Raw genomic sequence first — 21,496 nt, 5'->3', positions numbered from 1 at the left:
AAGGCCCTTCTCCAGGTGCCTACTGGGAGGGAAGCTGGGAGTCTGGCAACAAGGGAGAGGGCCTTCTCCGTGGTGGCCCCCAAATTATGGAATGAGCTTGCTGAAGATGTGCGCCTGGTGCCAACACTGTTATATTTTTGGCACCAGGTCAAGACTTTCCTCTTCGCCCAGGCATTTTAGCATGTGTTTTTAAATTGCTTTTTAAAAATGTGTTTTTAAATTTGTATATTTGTTTTTAATTGTTGTAAACCGCCCAGAGAGCTTTGGCTATGGGGCGGTATACAAATACTATAGATATAGATAGATATAGATAGATATAAATTAAATAGTGTGGGTTTGCCTTAAAGCTGGGATGGCTGTCCTGTGGCCCTCCAAATGTTGCTAGACTACAGCTCCCATCATCCCTGACCATTCTACAAGCTGGGCTAAGGACCGCTGAGATCCAGAAACATCTGAAGGACCACAAGTTCCCCACCAATGCCTCAAAGCAGTCTTGGGCTAATAAATAATTGTTAATTGCCTGGGATAGTCAGGTGATGTATTTCCATGGGAGTTGTTAAATTGCTTCTTACTACAGAATACCTATGAAATGTTCTAAATAGGAAAAAACAATTGGAGAAGGAGACATAACATTCCCCCAACTACAGATAAGGAAGATATAATCCAGGCTGGTGGAAAAGACCGAATAGAAACTGCAGTTTTGAATAAGGGAATGAGATGAACTAACACACAGAGAGAGAGAGAGAGTGAGAGAGAGAGCGCAAAAGTGACTTTTGCCTGCCACTCTCTGGAGAACAGCAGTCTTCGGCTGTTGGAGTGTTTAAGCTGAGCATCCACCTATGCCCAATAAACTCACATTTTGTAAATAAAGCCAGCTATTACAGAAAACCACAAACCTCCAGGGACCTCTTTCCAAAGAAACCAAACCCAGGTAGGTGCTGTCCCCCTGAAAGATCTCACCTGTCAGGGAAGCAGGGCAATTGTAACAAACTGAATCCTCGTGTTCATTTAAGACACTGCAATTACAGTTTCCAAACAAGCCTCAGTACACTGAGGTGGGGCTTGTCAGGAAACATAGCTCCTCCGCCTATGCCTGTAGGTAAGATATCTCTATAGAGGGCGTTGGTCTTAAGTGATCACCTAGGGCAGGGGTGGCGAACCTTTGGCACTCCAGATGTTGCTGAACCACAACTCCCAACATCCCTGCCCATGGGCATGCTTGCTGGGGATGATGGGAATTGTAGTTCAGCAACATCTAGAATGCCAAAGGTTCGCCACCCCTGACCTAGGGGAAGAATAAGCAACTGGCTCTAGACACCCAGCTGCCATTCAGGACCTACCCATCACTGTACAATCTATGTCTGAACCATCACCCTACACAGTCTGCATGTCATGATACACCATAAAAATGGAAATGGACTGCCTTCAAGTCAATCCTGACTTATGGCGACCCTATGAATAGGGTTTTCATGGTAAGCGGTATTCTGAGGCTGAGAGGCAGTGACTGGCCCAAGGTCATCCAGTGAGCTTCATAGCTACGTGGGGATTCGAACCCTGGGCTCCCAGGTCATAGTCCAACACCTTAACCACTACACCACATTGGCTCTCATCTACACCACACTAGCTCTCATCTACACCACACTAGCTCTCATGATACGCCATAACCCATGGTTTATTTTATTTTATTTAACAGGATTTATATATCACTTAATCATAAAACTTCAAAGCGGTTAACATAAAATAATCATTAAAAATATCCATAAAAATTAGTTGACCTTTTTTTCAAGATATAAATAAAACCAGCAGTTTTAAAAATATATACATAATACATTTTACGGGTCAAAAATAACCACGTGTCGAAAGACATTGTATTAGCCCCAGCTGCGTGCTGCTTCAAACTTTAAGGATCGGTACCATGGAATCAAGGAGGCAGATTCAAAGGTTTCACTCACAAGGAGAAGTTTATTGAGTAATTTAGCGAGCACGCAGGCATACCCAATAAATGGAACAGGCTGCAAGGTTCCCACATAGGCACCTGCAGTCTGTATGCTGAACTGGGCTACAATAGGCTTGCCTACCCAGTGGAACAGACCCAAGGTCTCTCACAGAGAGGCGTTAAGGTCTGCACCCTGAGCTCATGGCACAGGCACCTTTTATAGAGAAAATTCTGGCAAAGGCACACACAGTGACGGAATGCAATCATTAGTTATATCTAACATCAAATCTGCATCTTGACAGAAGTACATCATTAATCAAGCGATATCAGTCTTAGACATCATAGCTACCCCATGCCTAACAGGCTATGGCTATCACAGTCCTTTGATCCAAGGTGTCAAGGCACTTGATGGATTATCCTATCTACGTGCGAGGACATTGGTCTGGTGCCAAGGCACATCTTGACCTCTCTATGCTACTCTTTCCATGGCACGTGCCCTACTGTTAATCAGCACGTACAGCCCATCCTTGGCACATGCAGCTCATTAGAGCTAACTGGACCAGTGCCAAGGCTACTGTCCTTGCAGATGCATCAAACGGTCCTTTCCCTTCCCACCAGCCTCCTATCACATGTGCTACCGTTTCTCAGCATGTGCAGCTCATTAGTGGCTATCTAGATGAGCTTCAAAGAGGGTGCTCGAGGCTGCATCAAAAGACCATCTCTCAGCCCACTAGCCTGTCATAGATAAGACACAGCTGAGGGACAGTGACTGTTCCGTGACCTAATCTCTACATCATACTAGGTCTCTGGCAGGTGTCCAAGCTACAGAAGACAGCATTATGAGCTTAACTATTAAATCTTACCCTCCTAAAGGCACTTATACATATAAAAGCAGTAAGGCAGCCTTGCATAATGGTTATAGCAGTCACATACATGCCCCAGGGTATATAGACATGTATAGGATTGTGCTGTAAGAACACAAAAGAGCAGATGAAACACAAAGCATTTACTCCTTACATGCCTCTGAAGCAAAATATTCTTGTTGTTTATTGTGAATGTGCAGCACGCTAGTGTGTGCTGCCTGCTTGCTCCTGCTTTGCTCCTTCCCTAGTACAACAAGCAAAGGCTTGCCTTGCCGTGATGTCTGAACCTGGCTTGCCTATGGAGAAACACACCATGATCCTCATGGTAAGCCCGATTGGTTGGTTTGTTGCTCATGCTAGGGGAGGAAAGCAATCAGGCAGCACACACTAGCACACTTTTTGTTCACATTAAGCCATGGTTAACAGCTTAAAGTGATGTGCAGTCAAGGTCTATGATTAACGTAGGATGTTGCTGATCAGAACTGTAGTGCACAGAAGTGCCATGCTGCTTATGAGATGCTACATATATTCCTACCCCAAATAATACCTGTTTCTAGTCATTCATCCACCTTTAACTTTGTTAGTCTCTCTTTGAATTCCTTCTCTCATTTATATTTAATTCACAGTTCCCTCCTATACTGCTGGCAGTTCACCAAAATAAGAGGGGGGGAGGAAACACAAATTAACACATAAATGCAGAAAAATGTCACACAGGGACAGCTACTGCATGTTAATTAAATACCATGAGATTCACACCAAGATATTCATTAGAGCATTTAAATTAACCAATAACCAATTGCTGTTTTGTTTAATACATAGTAATTACTGCAGCTGGACATATTTTGACTGAGATGTAATATGGTTGCATTCACTTTACCATGCTGAAGACCTCACTGATCATTTTTGACAAGATAATAGCCATGCAAACATAGTCAGTGCCAGTCTTAAGCATCTTATTGCCATAGTGAACTATAAAGTATCAATATGGCATATCCAGATCTAGACGTATCCTGGCCCAGTGTCTGTCCTCACCTCCCATCAGCTGACCCCTATGGAACAGCCAGAGCTTGGAAAAGTTACTTTTTTGAACTACAACTTCCATCAGCCCCAGCCAGCATGGCCACTGGATTGGGCTGATGGGAGTTGTAGTTCAAAAAAGTAACTTTTCCAAGCTCTGGGAACAGCCCCAGTTGGCCCTCCAGTCTGGCCCAGGGGGCAGTATATAAGTACAATAAATAAATAAATAAGTGTGTGCACCTAAGGAAAAGGGCTGTGGCTCACTGGCAGAGCACATGTTTTGCATGCAGAAGGCTCCAGGTTCAATCCCTGGCATCTTCGGGTAGGGAGAGGAACCAGCTGTGGCTCAAACCTTGGAGTCCTGCTGCCCAGCCAATGTAAACAATATGAGTTAGATGCACCAATGGGTCTGGTCTGTTATAAGACAGTTTCCTCTGTTTCCTCCCTTTCCTGTTGTCCACGCACTGGGAAATTCAGGAGTGATTCCCTTGTCAGAACTACATGAATACTCTCATGAGTTATATTAGTTTATTTTAAACATTCATGCCACTCCTTTCCACCATAACAAACCCTCTACAAGGTGGTTTACAAAAAATGAAAACAATGTACAATTAGGGATGGAAAGTCTAAGTCTGTTCCATGTCAGCTGTCAGCCTGTCAATCATAGGTCTATCCTGTCCCATTTTTGTGGACTAAAAACAAACAGAAAAACTGCATGTAAATTATACAGATTTTGTATGCACTCTTCTTGTAAAATACAATTTTTTCAATACATTTCCCTTTGAAGTACACATTTTCTATGCCTTTAAAAAATGTATTTTTATGTACATGTAGCTCATGTAGCCTCGGTGGCACGGAATGCGTTCTACCAACTTCGGTTGGTAGCCCAGCTACGTCCCTATTTGAGTAAGGAGGACCTCACATCAGTGGTACATGCTCTGGTAACCTTGCGTTTGGACTACTGCAACGCGCTCTACGTAGGGCTACCTTTGAAGACAGTTCGGAAGCTACAGCTAGTGCAAAATGCGGCGGCCAGATTGCTAACAAGGACCAAGTGGTCCGAGCATATAACACCTGTTCTGGCTTGCCTGCGCTGGCTTCCAATATGCTTCCAGGCCAGATTCAAAGTGTTGGTATTGACCTATAAAGCCTTATACGGCACGGGACCACGATACCTGTCGGATCGCCTCTCCCGATATGAACCCGCCCGTACACTACGGTCTACTACGAAGGCCCTCCTCCGGGTTCCGACTCATAGGGAGGCCCGGAGGGTGGCGACAAGATCTAGGGCCTTCTCAGTGGTGGCTCCCGAACTGTGGAATAGTCTCCCCGAGGAGGTGTGCTTGGCGCCGACATTATTATCTTTTCGGCGCCAAGTTAAAACCTTCCTCTTCTCCGAGGCATTTTAATTTAAGTTAATTTAATTTTAAATGTGTTGAAATCTGATTTTAGACTTTGTACTTTTTATATGCTTTGTTGTATTATTGTGTAATTTTATTGTATTTTTTGTTGTTCACCGCCCAGAGAGCTATTGCTAGTTGGGCGGTATATAAGTTTAATAAATGAAATAATAAATAATAAATAATACACTTTTTGGGACCAAATGTACATTGCGAAATCTGGATGGATAGTTGTGTCCCAATTCACAAACAAGTTTGGGAAGCGGGTCTCAAATGGGTCTGTCTGCTACGAAAACAAATTATTTTTTCCATCTCTATGTACAATAAAAAAATCTCATCACACCACAACTAAAATGCACCAAGCAGTAGCAGCAGTAGAAAGCAACATCATTCATCAAACACGCAGGCAAACAAAGCTGTTTTTAATATCTGTTTATAGGCCAAAAGAGGGGCCACTATGCCAATATTGCTGGGAAGGGTGCTTCACAATCAAGGCACCACAGTGTAGAAGGCCCCATCCTTGATCATCACCTACTTAACTCTGAAGACACAGATACCTAGAGCAGGGGTCCCAGAGATAATATGCTGGATCCAGACTTAGGCTGCAATCCAAACCCCTAATCTACCATACTTGGGGGAGGGGCAGGTGCTGGATGGGCCAGAGGCCTCCCTCCACCCAGCCTAAAACAGCTCCACCGTGGCACAGATTTCACAGGCTATGGAGTGGCTGGATTCCCAGGAAGAAGCCCATACAAAGCCCTATAAGGAGGCATTCTGGAGGCAGGGAGGGGCTGACCCAGCCCAAGGTCTGCTGGGTTCCAAGCTGGCTCCACTGCTATCACATGGAAGCACCAGACCCAATAGTGACCGAACTACCACACCAGCTCTAGGGTAGGGTAATGCAGAGCAGGGTTTTTCCTGTTCCCCTCTGCCCCCTGGTACTTCCACCCCAGCAGGTGTGAGCAGAAGGGCTACAGATGCAGCAGTGGCTATGCAGCTCCATAACACCCCACAGCTGCCTGGTCGGGGTTAGGATGGCTCAACCTGTTATATTTAGAGTAGATTTATTGAAATAAATAGAATTTACATTAGTCATGAGTTCCATTTATTTCAATGGATCTACTCTAGGCATGAAGGGAAGTATGGATCCAACCCAATGAATGGATTATTTATATATTATTATATCTAATACACATAAATTGACCTGCTCTGCAGGAAATTCTTTTTGTTTAAGGATTTTGCATTCCCCTTTAATTCACTTGTATAGTGCTCCCATGTATAGCACAGTGGGGAGAAGAGCCTGGCTGGAAGTCCAGAGTCTGTGAGTTCAAATCCCTGCTCGTGTCTCCTGGGTGTCAAGGGCCAGCTAAGGACCACCCCCACAGTGAGTGGCTCAGGGGTTACATGCTCTGCCACCTGTGCAGCTGTGGGCAAGCTGCATAGTCCCAAGAAGCCCAGTTGCCCCCCAGCTGGCAGTCGTGGACAAGGAAGGGGCTGGCTTGTGCAGCTGTGGCAAGCTGAGCAGGCCCTAACCAGCTGGGGAGGACTAGCCTCAGAGGGAGGCAATGGTAAACCCCCTCTGATTACCACTTACCATGAAATCTCTATTCATAGGGTCGCCATAAGTTGGGATTGACTTGTAGGCAGTCCATGTACAGTTTTGTATACTGCAGCAATTAGAATGTGCCTAAGCCACCTTCATTTTTGCTCTCATGGCTCCTCTGTGGGATAACAAAACATTTATCCACCATGTTATAGGGCCATATCGTGCAGGCTTGGAAATACATGGGTGAACAGCAAGGAATTGCAGTCATCATGCACTCCCTATCTAAAAAGGTTCCATAACTATGCAGATGCACACCACACACTGAAAGCACATGATTTGCCCCAAAGAATCCTGGGAACTTTACTTTGCCTCTCATGGAGGATTCTTTGGGGGAAGTCATGTGCTCCGAATTTATGGTGTATACACACAGTCAAAATCTATACCTGCATATTCCTTTAATAGCTACACAGGGAGAGGTCCAACTTTTCTCACTCCGTTTGCCAAATAATCTCATCTATTCAGCTATACAAACTAGAGAGCCCTGTTCGTCCTGTGCATCAGGTCACCCTAATAGTCCCAAGCTACGTACCAATAACTGGACTGCCCTGCCTTGCCTGATTTTCTTTCAGCTGATGCCTGACCTGCAGCATTTCTGTTCTCCCAATCCTGAATTTTGTGTGTTTAGTAGTCATTCCTAACTACAGCAAACTCTACAGTACTTTTAATGAGACATATTCCCAGGGACTAGGACAACACCTGCCTGAAGCATCTTCCCCCCCTTTGCCCTTTCAAGCATGCCACACCTGAATATGGGTCTGCAGCAGTAGGCAAAATCACAACCCTTTTACTTCAGCTACTGTCCTCTAATGCAGTCACTGCCTTATTAGCTCTACAGAATCTTCATTTAACACACTTCAATTTAAAGTGGAATTGATATTTCTGACTTCAGAAAACTCTCACCTGCCTTTCAAACAGCTTCTGGCAAGCTGCCTGTTCTTGCTTCAGCTTTAACAATGGGGAACCTTATTCCTCTCAAATGGAAAAGAGCTTGCAGCTGATCCTTATTTCTTTAATTCAAATGCCACCAAACATGTATTTATTGCTGGTATAATTGGGGGTAGCAGACTTTTTTTCTCCTGCACTTCAAGCCTCTTCCTTCACAGAATCTGAATTTCAAGTTAACATGTAACAAAGCAGAAAAATAAAAGTTAACTACTAAAAATGTTTTATTGTTCTCCTAGTTTCTTTTCCCCTGCTCCCTCTACTCAAGTTTTTTTTTCTGATCGCGGAAGCCTTAGAAAATAACTAAACCAAGATTTTCCCCAGCCCACTTCACAACTCTCCTCCCACCCCATGCCCTCTTTCTACCTGTTTTTTGAAATGCAGAGATCCAAGAAAGAGAGCATCAATCAGCACTCTGGTTTCCTAACAAGATCTCATTATGGCTATAGGGAAACTTGACCCTGCCAGAAGGTTCAAGCCAAAGCAGAACATTTATTCTGTATGCAGTTCCTCTCTTCCACAGAGCTACAAGTGGGGATATTTCTTCCTTCAAAAAAGTTATCAGACTGTTTTTTTTAAAAGGCAAGATGAAATTAAATTTATACTTCTGTGCTCCATTCTCCAATGACCTATATTATAAAAGACATTTAAGGCTCCATTTTCAAAAAGGAGGATTCCTTGTACAAATCTTGACACAGAGGGAATGGAGAAACAAGTTTGCCCAGTGTGAGACCGAAGGAAGTAACTGAAACCTGAATGTTGAAGGTGAACACTGGAAGATTCAGGAGAGGCAAAAGAAAGTATTTCTTCATGCAGCGCATAGTTAAGTTGTGGAACTTGCTCCTAGAGGAGACAGTGATGGCCACCAACTTGGATAGCTTCAAAAGAGGATTAGACAAATTCATAGCTGGCTATGCTCTGGCTCCACAATTGGAGGCAGTATGCCCCGCATCATCGCTTCTCATCACACTGTAGTTTGTAGCACCACCTGTCTGTGGCCATGCAAACTGCAATGTGACAACTTTTTACATTTTTATGTATATAGGAAGAAACAGGTCTATCTACATAACAATTATGGACATTATATACTTTGAGCAAATAACACAACCAAGGAAGAATTCCTTGCATTGGCCTGGTTTGCATATAAATAGTTTAGTACTACACGCGTGTGGCTCATGCACCCTTCTCTTCCAGTGCAGCTACAAGATTAAAAATTTTGCTTCCATTTTCAGTCACCTAATTTCTTGTTATATCCAAGAACTGTAGTTAGTGTTAAATATGTTTTATTGAAACAAGCCAGGATCATTTATTATGGTTTTGATTTGGGTTGTTTCAATATACCATAGTTTACACAAGAAACTGATGTTAGATTAAAAAGGAAGGGAACCCCCTCACAACTGTGCTAGAGGGGGAGGGCAAGTGCACAAGCCCAAGGCTCATGGATATAATGTTAAACTATAGATTAGTATTACATGTGAACATAGCCATTGCCTTCAAACAACATTCTAGCCTTTGTGAATTTACTTTAAGAAGTAAGCCCCCTACAAACATAATATTCCTGTTCCAGAATGTCAAGAGAGTCAAGATGGATAGGTATACTGGGAAAAGCATATAGATCCCCTATTTTGATAACAGCTAGCATATGCTGTATGCCTATGGCTATACTACCCTAAACATGCCCGATCTTGTCTGATATCAGAAGCTTAAGCAGGGTCAGGCCTGGTTAGTACTTGGATGGGAGACCGCCTGGGAATGCAGGGTGCTGTAGGTTTAGAGGAAGGCAATCGTAAACCACTTTTGAACACCTCTTACCATGAAAACTCTATGAATATATCAAAAAAAGATTCATAGGGTCGCCATAAGTCATAATTGACTTGAAGGCATATAACAACAACATGCTGTATGTACTGCAGGGCTATCTAGTGACAGAATTTAGAAATTAAAATAGGAAACATGAGATGCCTATTAAGAGGAAATAGTTGGAAAAATTAATAAAAATGTTTTATTTTGTCTATGGATGTTACAAAATAAAGCAAAAAAAGAGTGAATTTCTAGTCCTCTTTGTTTCAGAGAAATTTCTGACTGGGAAAAAGTTGAATGTATTTCTCAGTGTCAAGGAAGTTTAACCCTTTCTGAATTAAAGGTAAGTTTGTCTTTGCTGTAAAAAAAATTGGAATGGATTAGCATTGTGATAGCCTAGTGGAGAACAGACTTAATCTCAATCTCATTTTAGCAGGAGCTTGCAAAGCCTACCTCAGAGGCTATAGGACCATGCTAGTAATACTTATTGGCAGTGTTTGATCATTACAAACCTTGGTCATGCTCAGTAAATATGTTTTCCGATAATCAGCTGGCATTTACTTTACAGACATCTGTGTTATTAAATACACAGGGAAGGGGGATTTGGGGATTTCCATTGCAAATGGACTCCGCATCAGCGTATCAATCAGCACACTGATTCAGCTGTCCATCATGAGGATGAAATTGTCCACCCCAAAGAGATAAAGTCAGTCTTATTCTGACACATACAGAGACCCCAGAAAAGAGGATCCCACCTCATTTACCCTTTGGAAACACACCCTCCCCACAACTGTTCCAGCCACATGGACTCTCTGATGCCTGGTACTCAATTATTTTGCCTTGACTCAGCTGCCTGAACAGAATTTATTTGTTGCTTAAGATAGATGAAGAGATGTTTGCATCAAAGACACCTTAACTCAGTAAAGGCTACACTGCATAGTTCTTTGTCTGTGGCTGTCCAGGTTAATAATTGCATCTCTGATCACACAAAAGGCCCTTCATAGTCATTTAGTTGCAGTAATCTACAGTACTGTATTTCTCTGACTGGCTGTCGGAGAAATAACAGTTGAAAGGCCATTGGTGGGTGTGTGTGCCTGAGGGGAAGTGGAGTAGCTGTTCCGTGTGAAACAGCTGTAAGTAGGCTCAAGGAGTGTCTGTTCCTCACTGTCATGTCCCAAATGCTAGCTCATAAATCATAGCTTTGGGGGATTCCAGGTCACATTATACAGAATGCCCCATCCAAGATCGGCATTTTCTGCACCTTTTCTCAGGGACAAAGGTATAATATCTCTCACAATTACAGAATTCCATCAAAAACAGAAATGGGAGCAAAAATTGTCACAATTCATACATTCGACTGAGGGCAGGAATGAAAATCATGCAAGTGAATAGCAGATTGCAAGACAAATACCATAGGTTTTAGCAGAACCTGAACTGTAGCAGAATAGAAACAGCACTGATTGCGATGGACACAGGATGAGATGGAAATCGGTGCCTCCTTACATCCCACCAATACAGTAGAAGGTGGAGGGGAGACCAAGAATACCCCCAAATGTAATTATAAGAGCAGAATGTCATTTATGTTTATAATAAAGCAAGTGTTTAGTTAGATCACCTTTTCTGGATCCTGTTTCTGGAATCCTGGATGCAGAACTGAAACATTTATGTGATGCAGAGTACAATCAGTTCTGCACCATTGATAGAGTCAGTGTCAGATATGCATGAAGTGTTACCAGTTAATATTCTTGCAGCCAAATTCTATACATGTTTACTCAGAAGTAAGTCTAATTAGTTACAGTGGCATTTATTTCCTATGCAACACTATCCAGAATTTGACACACTGTCATGTGTACATCCTGTCTAAACCTGACCCTTTGCTCTCTGCTTCGTGGCTTTCTTAACTCTGCTATTTGCACTTCATAATCCGAAGCCCTCCATTTTTGAATGGAGGAAATGCAGGCCAGCAGCCACAGCAATATGCAGCAAAGGTTCACCCTGACTTCTTCCCTCTTCTTCCCTGTCACCCATCAGAGTTGCTAGAGTTAAAGGGATTACCAAGCAAAATGATCTGAAAGAAGGGATTACAGAGTATTATCAGTGCTGATCCTTTCTTAATTAATTACTGGTCAGGCAAGAAGCAGTAGTGGCTTCAGTGCACCCCATGCTATCTTTAAGAAGAAATGACACATACCAGAAGAAGAAGAAGAAAAGAAAAATCCACGGCAAATGATAGGTATTTTTGGGGAAAACAGCCTTCAAATATGATTACAGGCTCAGCAAAGGCTCTTCAGTGTCTGGGTCAAGGCTGGAGCTGCAGCAATTGCCATGTTGCCCATCAGCCTGTGACAACTGGGCAATAGGAGGCTGACATTCCTGTGCAATATGGCATAAACAGCCTCAGTGTGGATTCCTTGGGAATCAAGCCAGAGCACATAGTAGTGGGAAAGATAGATCTGAGGGACCCAAAAGCCCATTCTGGACATAAATATGAGTTCAAGTTGAGCTGCTCCTCCATTCTCTTTTCTCTGGATAACCTGGGCAAGAGACTAAGCATTACTTAACACATGAATTGCTAAACATCTCAGTTGAAAAATCCTGTAGTCAAGGAAAAACCAAGCAGGAGGTTACAGTTTGCCTCCACATGTACTGGCTATGTAGCTGAGTTACAATCAGAATCAATGAAGGTCAACTTCAACACAATGCTCTAGTTGTAGCCACTTTAGTCTATCTGTGGAACAATGCTCTGTAGAGCAATGCTAATCTTTTATTGGTTTTCTCCTCACTCCCATCACCAGTGCTCAGCAAGGTTTGGTCAACTGCTTAGAGCCCATGGATGTTTGAAAGATCCACTAAGCTAAATACTGGGTAGGCACAATCTCTAATCCAACCTGCCTCTGCTCTCCAGCACCCAAAAATTAGATGGGGGCAGTTGAATTAAGGTCACAACACAAACAGGAGATTCTTACTTCTTAGGAGGGGGTTTCTTTTTGAACACATTCCATTGTGTTCAGACAACAGGCCCCTTCCACTGTGAAAGCATGCTGCTGATGTCTCTTCAACTCTGGCATGATCCCTAATCCAACACCAGCACTCCACTTATCTTCTGGTAAGCCTCCAGTGGAGGAAAGCCAGGGAATCATTGTGCGCTTCTTGCCCAGGGGCACACCCAAAATAGGTCCTATTTTTCCTTCACATCCACCTCAGTTATATGGAATATTATATATAGGATGAAAGGAAATTGCCTCGCACTGAGTCAGACCATTGGACTACCTAACTCAGTTTTGTCTACAATGAGTGGCAGAGCAGTGGCTCTCCAGGATTTCAGCCAGGTGTCTTTTCTAGCCCTACCTGGAGATGTCAAGAATTGAACCTGGTAGCTTTTGCATGCAAAGTGGGTGTTCTACCACTGAGGTATGGTCCCTCCAAATCAGAATAGCTCCAGCATCCTGATGCCAAAAGTCAGTAAATGCCTCTTAATAATATTTTATTTTTTTATTTATAAAAGTATTTATATACCTCCCACCCACATAAAAATATTAAGGCAGTGCACAACATAAAAGACCATAGAACAATACAAAATCACAAAAATGGCTGGTTCATCTAAAATAACAACCACTGAATAGGTCTATAAGCATAACAAGGCTTTCAAGAGATGTTTGAAGGTTAACAGCAAGGGTGCCTGCTGAAACTCTGCTGGGAGAGTGTTCCACAGCATGGCACTAGTAACATTAAACACCTGACTTTTGTGATGGACTCACTTTCCAGCCTTATCAGGATTTCCTTCCCCTCTTAACTGCAAGTATGTTCTTACAAGCACTTTTTTTTTAGATTAAATAGGAAAATCTCAAAAGTAATGTTTTATGTTCCAACCCCAAAGACAAGGGCTTCATTAGCAGAAATGCAATGACTTAAATGATTTATACATTTCTCATGGCTTCAGTTATTCTGCCAAGTGAGATGCATGATTTCTAGAAACTGTGCAGCTCAGTGCAGCATTCTACCCACATTTGTGCTTTGTGTAGTTTCTATGAACAAGCTGTCTCAACTGAAGCCATCCTCTTCTCTGTTATCTTAGTTCACTTTGTGTACCCTTCAAAATATCCTGGGTTTTCCAAAATTCAAATAATCCAATTAATCATAATGCATGAAAATCATAATACATTCAAAATAAAATGGGAATTTAACAGACAAACCCCATTCTGTTTCCTGACTCCCAACTGAGCAGAGCAGAGGGAGCTATCTCAGTTGGTCCAGAGGATGCACAAGCAAGCCAGTTCTCAGAAAGAGAGCAAACAGAGCAAGTGAACAGCGAGAGCTAACAGGAGTTTGGCAGTGGAGTTCAGCAGGAGAGGTCAAGGGAGAGGTCCTTAACAAAAAAAATTAAAGTAATGCGCACCACATACCAGTGGGACTCTCCTATTTAACTTGAAGGAGAACAGGACAAAGCACAGGCCATTCCAATACAAGTAGAAAGAAAGAACCAAAAGGAGTAGAGACTATGGACGGGAAGGACACTCCAATGGCGGTGACCTGCAAAGGTATGTGCAATGTTTGTTTTCTTACCTGAGAACAACATGGCATGCCCGTGCAACAAGTGCAAGCTGATGACGCTGTTGGAAGAAAAAGTGAGAGGCCTAGAGCAGCGGGTGGCCACACTCAAGAGTGTAAGAGAAAACGAAGAGTTCTTAGACAGAACGTTGGAACAACAGCAACAACAAAGACAAGTACAGGAGTTGGAAGAACAGCAGCATGTTGAAGCAGAAGAGGAGACTGTTGTGGAGAGCAACAATGAAGTTAAGGAAACTGTGGAAAAAGGTAACAATTAGGAGCAGAATAGTAGTAGTAATGGGAAACTCCCTAGTGCATGGGATTGAAACCCAAGTATGCTGAGAAGACTCATGGACTCGCCTGGTATGCTGTCTCCCTGGAGGATGGATTAGAGATGTAATGGAAGGGTTACCATCACTCATAAAGCCCACTGACACATATCCCTTTATTCTTATCCATGTGGGAATGAATGATACTGGCAAGTCTAGCGACGAAGAAATCACATCAGACTTTGAAGCTCTGGGAAGGAAACTCAAGGATTTGGGGGCCCAGATAGTTCTCTCATCCATCCTTCCAGTATTTAGAAGAGGAGTATAAAGGGAAAGAAGCATACTGTCGAGCCTCCGCTCTCTCTCGACGAGCAGGGAGGGGGAAGGCATGAATTGCAGGCGCCTCCACGGCCAGAAGGTGCAGAAGGTCCAGCTGTTGTTGTGTCTTTTCCAGCCTTGGAGGAAGGGAGTGTGTTAGATGCTCCGCCAATTCCCACGGGTTAACCCTCCCCCTTTCAGAATAGTGCTCAGCCTCCAAACGCCCTCTCAGAGCTGTTAGGGGAGGATTCCGAAAGAGCAGTAACTCCCCCTTTGTCCACCCGTAACTTAGAGATGTCTGATGCTTCCCAGCCTTCTACTTCCCTGTCTGTTGATAAGGACCCTGTTTTGTCAGACGAGCCCTTGGAAGTTCGCCCCCCTTCACCTCACTCTCGATGGTGGGAAAAGCGTACTGGTTAGAGGGCGGGGGTATGAAGGAGTGGGAGATTGCACTCCAAAACCTCCCCTATATAAGTCTGCTGAGTTTGGAGGGGGGTGTTGCATCAACTCTCTTTTACATTGCAGAGCATGTCTAAAGTGTTGTTAGGGAATTATAGTGAGTTATTGTAGGAACTCTATGAAGCGCACTGCTTTTGATGTATCCATTACTCTAATAAAACAAGATTTACTTGCACCAATGTCTCAGCCTCTTGGGTCCAACTCTGGACGGGACACATACTACGGGTGAATGACTGGCTATGAAGGTGGTGCCAATGTGAGATATTTGGATTCTGGGACCACAGGCTACACTTCCTGGAAGATGGACCACTGGCAAGTGATGGATTGCACCTCACAAGGACTGGGAAGAATGTGTTTGGCCACGGCATAGAGAACTTCATCAAGAGAGCTTCAAACTGAATCCTAATGGGAAGGGAGACGTAAACTTGGTGGTAATGACTGACAAAGGCTTATGCATAGTAACAGAAACTGAGAGAACAACTTTAATGAAGCCCAATAACAGTCTTCATGAAAATGTAAGAAGGAGGCCAGATCATAAATCACCTGGTCTTTGATGTCTGTACACTAATGCCCAGAGTATGGGAAACAAACAGGACGAACTGGAACTCTTAATACAGGAGGGTACATATGATGTGATAGGTATAACTGAAACTTGGTGGGATGACTTCCCTGCACAAAAATACAGGAGGATGAGGTTGGTAGCTCCACCAAGAGTATCTGGATTAAAATAAATGAGGCAAGGAATAAACGGAACATGGTGGTTGGAGTCTACTACTGTCCACCCATTCAAGGAGAAAATAAGGATGAAACTTTTGAAAAGCAAGTTGCCAGTTTTTCAAGGAGGCATGATGTAGTAGTAATGGGGTACTTTGATTACCCCAATATCTGTTGGAAGACAAATTCTGCCAAAAACTGCCCCTCCAAGAAAATCCTGATGTGTTGAAGATAATTTCCTCCTACAGAAAGTGTAGGAAGCAACTAAAGGATCAGCTATAGTGGATGAAGTGGCAGTTATGGGAACTCTGGGGGAAAGTGACCATTATATAGCCACGAGAGTGCCTGTATACTATAGTCAGCATGGATTTTTCACGTTCTGCAATGTTAAATTGAAAATACCCACATTTATTTATAATTTATTTAGTTGCATTTCTAAACCGCCCTATAGCTAGCAGCTCCCAGGGCAGTGTACAACATGATAAAACCACAATATTTAAAATACAGCAAGTGTGTATTGCTCAGACAATATAAACATTATATAAACAAAGTGAAAGAAAACTAAAAAAAATAAGATTAAAAGCTTAAATACTTTAAAATGCCTGGGTGAAGAGGTGGGTTTTTACCTGGCGCCGAAAAGATGACAGAGAAGGCACCAGGCGTATCTCATCTGGGAGGGCATTCCATAATTCGGGGGCCACCACCGAAAAGGCCCTAGATCTTGTTACTGTTCTCCGGGCCTCTGTATGGGTTGGGACCCGGAGAAGGGCCTTATACGTCGAGTGGAGTGAACGGGTAGGAACATAGCGGGAGAGGCGTTCCATCAGATGCCATTCTGATGCTTCCCATAAGCTCATTTCTAAACAAAACCTTACAAAACTTATAGTCCTGAACTCAGAAATGCTTGCTTAACAACCCTCTAAATTTTCATGGTGATACACAAAACAGTCAGAAAGAATCAAGAGTTCAAAGTGTAAAAAGGGAGAGAGAAAAAACAGAGCCCTTTTGGATTTTTTTCTGTCAGAGTTCTCTTAATCTGTTGAAATTAATGAAAAATCAGCCATGTTCACAGAGTACCTGTAATCCTATCACTGACCTTGCCCTATACTCTAACCTTCATCTTCTTCACTTTAAAAGTTAAAAAAAATGTCTGGCTGATTTTTAATTAATTTAAGATATTTTACATTGAAGTCTATTATAACGTCAGGCATGTTCAGTAAGAACCAACTGTCTGTTCTAAAAGCCAGACTCACAGCTGTTTGGCTTGGCTAACCAGGTGGCCACATCCATGCAAGACATTTATTCCACTTTAGACAGTCATGGCTTCCCCCAAAGAATCCTGGAAAGTGTTGTTTGTGAAAGGTGCTGTGAGTTGTTAGAAGACTTCTATTCCCCTGACAGAGCTCCAGTGGCCAGAGTGGTTTAACACTCAGCCCCTCTTCTCGGGATTGTAGCTCTGTGAGGAGAATAGGGCCTCTCCTAGCAACTAGGGGCTCTCCCTTCACAAGCCACACTTCCCAGGATTCTTTGGGAGAAACCATGGGTGTCTAAAGTGTTGATGTGGCCAGGGACAGTTTTGGTTTAAATTTGACTGGCTATGAAGGTGGTGCCAATGTGAGATCTTTGGATTCTGGGACCACGGGCTACACTTTGGCACGTTACCAAATTCTTCCAAGCTACACAGGAAGTGGATTGGACTGTGAAAGACCAACCCAAATTGTGTTTGCATTTTGACAAATTTGTAGGGCAGTTCAATATCTCCGAGAGGAGGTCAGGTCTCCTGTTACCCTGATGCATTCACTATAGCTGCCCAATATCCCTGCTTTTTAAAGTTTGATAGAAATATCTATGGGCTATAGGTACATTCTTAAACCACAAGATTTTTTGCCTATTATTGAATAGAGTTCTTGATTTTAAAGGAAGCAAAAGCTGAGAGTAGCCATACGCGTAACGTGAAGTTCAGGAAAGCCAATTTTAGTAAAATCAGAACAATTATAAGTAAGGTTCCATGGCAAGCAACCCTAATGAGAAAAGGAGACTAAGATGGGTGGGAGTTTCTTAAAAAAGAAATTCTAAAGGCACAATTGCAAACAATTCTATCAAGGGAAAAAGGAGGAAGACAGCAGAAGAACCCAATGTGGCTTCACAAAAAGCTTAGCGATGACCTGAAAACAAAAAAGGACACATACAGGAAGTGGAAGGAAGGGCAGACCACAAAGAAAGCATACAGAAATGTGGCATGGAATTGCAGTGATGGCCTCAGGAAGGCTAAAGTCTGAGTCTGTGTTGGAATTGCTTTTTAATATTTTTAAACCTTATTTTAATTAAAATTAAAAAAAAAAACTTATTTAAAAAAATGTTTACAATCTTTTAAAAAAAGATTTTGAAAGCTTTTTAAAAATGTTTTTAGAGATGTTTTGTTTCAATATATATTAAAGATTTGTAGTTGCTTCTGTGTTTGATTAGGTTTAGCTTTTAATTTGTTTACTATATGTTTTAATTGTATATTGGATGTTTATCTGTTGTGAACCGCCCAGAGAGCTTCGGCTATGGGGCGGGATATAAATTTAATAAATAAATAAATAAATAATAAAGTCTGTTTTTATGATGTTTTAAAGTGTTTTTAGTACTTTTGTTTGCCACCCTGGGCTCCTACTGGGGGTAAGGGTGGGATAGAAATAAAATAATAAATAAATAAATAAGGTTGAGAATGAACTGAGGTAAGAGAGAGAGGTTAAAAGCAACAAAAAAGCTTTCTCTGGGTACATCCACAGTAAAAGAAAGAGGAAACAAATGTTGGTACAGCTACTCAATCAGGATGGCAAAATGATAGCAGATGACAAAAGAAAGGCAGAAGTGCTCAATTTCTACTTTGGCTCAGCCTTCTCCCAAAAGAGGGTCTATGACCTTCCTGGGAAACTTCAAGTTGAAGAAGCAGGATTGCAACTTGAGACTGATAGACAAATGGTCAAGTAATACCTAATCACTTTGAACAAGTTCAAACCTGCAGGGCCCAATGAACTGTATCCTAGAATATTGAAGGAACTGGTTGAAGAACTACCAGAACCACTGTCTATTATCGTTGCGAAATCATGGAGGACTGGTGAAGTGCCAGATGACTGGAGGAGGGCTAATGTTGTCCCTATCTTCAAAAAGGGCAAAAAGGAGGAACCTGTCCAGCCAACCTGTTATCAATCCCTGGGAAAATTCTGCAGTAGATTATAAAGCGGTCAACCTGTACGCACATTGAAAACAATGTTGTGATTGCTAGAAACCAACATGTCAAAAACAAATCCTGCCAGACTCAGTTTTTGATCAGGTAACCTCCCTGATAAATGCTGTGGACATAATATATCTCGACTTCAACAAAGCTTTTGACAAAGTGACCTATGATATTCTGATTAGCAAGCTAGCGAAATGTGGGCTGGATGGAACACCTATCAGGTGGATCCACGGTTAGCTACAGAATTGTACTCAAAGACTGTTTATCAATGGTTCCTTCTCAAACTGGGCGGAAGTAACGAGTGGGGTACTGCAGGGCTCGGTCCTGGGCCCAGTGCTCTTCAACATTTTTATTAATGACTTGGATGAGGAGGTACAGGGAATGCTTATCAAATTTGCAGGTTATACAAAATTGGGAAGGATACCTAATACCCTGGAGGACAGAAACAAAATTCAAAATGTTCTTGATAGGCTGGAGCATTGGCCGGAAAACAACAAAATGAAATTTAAAAGGGTAAGTGCAAAGTTCTGCATCTAGGAAAAAGAAACCAAATGCACATTTATAAGACAGGGGATACTTGGCTCAGCTCAGCAATACTGCATGCAAGAAGGACCTTGGAATTGTTATTGATTACAAGCTGAATATGAGCGAACAGTGCAATGTGACTGCAAAAAAGGTAAATGCTATTTTAGGCTGCATTAACAGAAATATCGTTTCCAAATCGTGTGAAGTTCTATTTCCCCTCCATTCAGCACTGGCTAGGCCTCATCTTGAGTACTGCATCCAGTTCTGGACATTGCGCTTTAAGAAGGATGCAGACAAATTAGAAAAGGTTCAAAGGAGAGCAACAAGGATGATCAAGGGACTCGAAACAAAGCCCTATGAGGAGAGTGAAAGAACTGAGCATGTTCAGCCTTGACAAGACTGAAAGGAGATGATAGCACTGTTCAAGTATTTAAAAGGTTCCCAAACTGAAGAGGGCCAGGATCTCTTCTCAATCATCCCAGAACTGCAGGACACAGAATAATGGGCTTAAGTTAAAGGACTCCAGATTTTGAGTGAACATCAGGAAAAACTTCCTAACTGCTAGAGTGGTAAGACAATGGAAGCAATGGCCTAGCGTGGTGGTGGGCTCTCCAACACTGGAGGCATTCAAGAGGCAGCTGAAAAGCCACCTGTCAGGTATGCTTTAAGTTGAATTCCTGCATTGAGCAGGGGGTTGGATGGCCTTATAGGCCTCTTCCAAATCTACTATTCTATGATTCTATGATCCTCAAGATTTTTCATCTGAAAACTTTAATTGGAAGTTGTACTTTTAAATATTTATTTATAAAAATATTTGTATACTGCTATTTTGTTAAAAACATTAAAGCGGTTTACAACACATTAAAGAAACTACCATAAAATAAAAACATTAAAAAATACAATAAAAAGAAAGGTCAACTCTTGCAAAAAAAAAAAAGCATCTTCTTAATTGCCTGCATAAGCCTGGCAGAACAGAAACGTTTTCAGCAGGCGCTTAAAAGTTAAAACAGAAGATGCCTGCTAAAACTCTGTTGGAAGAGCATTCCAGAGAACTGGGCCGATGGCACCAAAACCTCAATTTTGCGTCAGTGTTTAATGAGCCTCACCAATTCGGGGAACAACCAAAGCCGCTCCTGCAAATGATCTCAGTGATCAAGCTGGGATATAAGGATTCAGGCAGTCACTAAGATACCCTGGACCTAAGATGTTCAGGGCTTTTTAAATTTTGTAAGGACCTTGAACCTGGCTCGGTAGTGACTGGGCAGGCAGTGCAGACGTTTTAAAAGTGGTGTCACATGTTGTCGGCCATGTGCTCCCATCAGCAATCTGGCTGCCACATTTTGCACCAGCTGGAGCTTCTGAACCAGGTCCAAGGGCAGCCCCACATAGAGTGCATTGCAGTAAACCTGCTTATTAAAAGCGTACAAGCACAGGACTTTATGATTCCATACTGTCATTATGGAGAGTGGATCTGGAGACTAGTGTCAGTAGAACTGGAATGGGACTTGATCTTTGATAGAGAAGATCAGCTGAAATAAACAAAGAAGAAAACATTTTGCCCTCTTTCCCCATCAAGTGTCACTATCACTGGGAAATGTCTCTTAATAAGCCACCTGTAATGAACCTCCATGTACCCCATAAAAATGAATTTCTGCATGCAACCCTTCTAAAAGGGCAACACTGATAGCATTCAGGCCAGTTAGACCTCTCAATACAAGGTGCCAGCTTTTTAGCCTCCAAAAAACAGCTATTTTCTGCCCAGGAGCAGAAGTGGTTAAGGAAAAGGAAGAGCTAAAATAGCTAAAATAGAAGCATACTGGTTCTGACAAATGCACAAATTGGAGTCAATTTGGAATGCAGATGTATGTAAACATGC

General features: G+C 42.4%; 1 long non-coding RNA gene and 1 pseudogene across 3 annotated transcripts in view; one reads left to right on the top strand and one right to left on the bottom strand.

Moving 5' to 3' along the window:
* The window catches only part of LOC133380665 (uncharacterized), a 134,847-nt gene that overhangs the window by 35,372 nt on the left and 77,979 nt on the right, over positions 1-21,496 (bottom strand). The window lies entirely within an intron of this gene.
* LOC133382575 (5S ribosomal RNA) lies at positions 9,416-9,535 on the top strand (annotated as a pseudogene).

Source organism: Rhineura floridana, chromosome 3, assembly GCF_030035675.1.
Source record: "Rhineura floridana isolate rRhiFlo1 chromosome 3, rRhiFlo1.hap2, whole genome shotgun sequence".
NCBI lineage: Eukaryota > Metazoa > Chordata > Lepidosauria > Squamata > Rhineuridae > Rhineura > Rhineura floridana.
Note: the sequence above shows the minus strand (reverse complement) of the source record. Positions and strands in the feature narration are given on the sequence as shown.